Source organism: Cebus imitator, unplaced genomic scaffold, assembly GCF_001604975.1.
Source record: "Cebus imitator isolate Cc_AM_T3 unplaced genomic scaffold, Cebus_imitator-1.0 Scaffold395, whole genome shotgun sequence".
In the NCBI taxonomy this organism is placed as follows: domain Eukaryota; kingdom Metazoa; phylum Chordata; class Mammalia; order Primates; family Cebidae; genus Cebus; species Cebus imitator.
The window spans coordinates 845,146-846,122 of record NW_016107710.1 but is presented as its reverse complement, the minus strand read 5'-3'; the positions used below and the strand labels follow the sequence as shown (position 1 = coordinate 846,122).

Sequence of the window (977 nt, the reverse complement as noted above, 5' to 3'; positions counted from 1 at the left end):
ATATATATATATATAATTTATTTTTTATTTATTTTTATCAAGGAAGTAGATTTGCAGGTGAGAGAATGGCTAGATTCTATGACTTACTGCTGTACTGGAGGGCATTCCAGTAGCCTGAATATATTACCAGATTTCTTCATCCTGGAATGTTGGTGATAGCCAGGATAATCTTTTTCCCCCTTGAAGAGCCAGTGTCTTAGTCCTTTTAGTGTTGCTATCAAGAAAAACCGGAGTCTGAGTAAATGCTAAAGAAAACAGATCTGTTTGTCTCATAGTTATGCAGGCTGTACAAGAGGCATGGCACCAGCATCTGCTTCTGGTGAAGGCTGCAGGCTGTCCTCACTCATGACAGAAGGCAAAGAAGAGCAGCCATGTGCAAAGAGAGCACTGAGGTGGGGGCGAGTGCCAAGCTCTTTATAGCAACCAGCTCTTACAGGAATTAATAGAGCAAGAGGGCTCATTACTGTGAGAATGGCAACAAGCCCTTCATCAAGGATCTGCCTCCATGACTCAAACACTTCCCTTTAGGCCCCACCTAAAAACATAGGGATCAAATTTCAACATAAGGTCTGCAGGGGTCAGAAAATCCAAACTATAGCAATTCTAACCCTGGACTTCTAAATTTTATCCCTTCTTATATATACAGTGTAGTTATTCCATCTCATAGTCTTCAAAACTCTTATCTTGTTCCAGCATCAACTCAAATGTCCAATATTCAAAGTTTCACCTGAGACTCAAGGCCAATTCCTTATAGCTGTGACCCTGTAAAATCAATAACAATGTTTTTACTTCCAAGATACAATGGTTGTGTAAGCATTTAATAAACATTTCTATCCCGAACGGGAGAAATAGGCCAAAATAAAGGAGCAAGAGGCTCCACACAAGTCTGAAACCTAGCAGGGCAAACATTAAATCTTAAAGGTCCAAAATAATCTCCTTTGACTTCATATCCCACACTCTGGGTACACTGGTGTGAG

The 977-nt window shown here is 40.3% G+C and overlaps 1 long non-coding RNA gene across 1 annotated transcript in view; it reads right to left on the bottom strand.

The window, feature by feature from the left end:
* LOC108289206 overlaps nt 1-764 on the bottom strand; it is a 3,803-nt gene extending 3,039 nt beyond the window's left edge. The window contains exons 1-2 of the long non-coding RNA XR_001819052.1: nt 645-764; nt 88-214 (exon numbers count right to left, since the gene is read on the bottom strand). This is a non-coding gene — a long non-coding RNA (uncharacterized LOC108289206). The remainder of the gene's footprint in view (nt 1-87; nt 215-644) is intronic.
* Nucleotides 765-977: the final 213 nt, after the last annotated feature.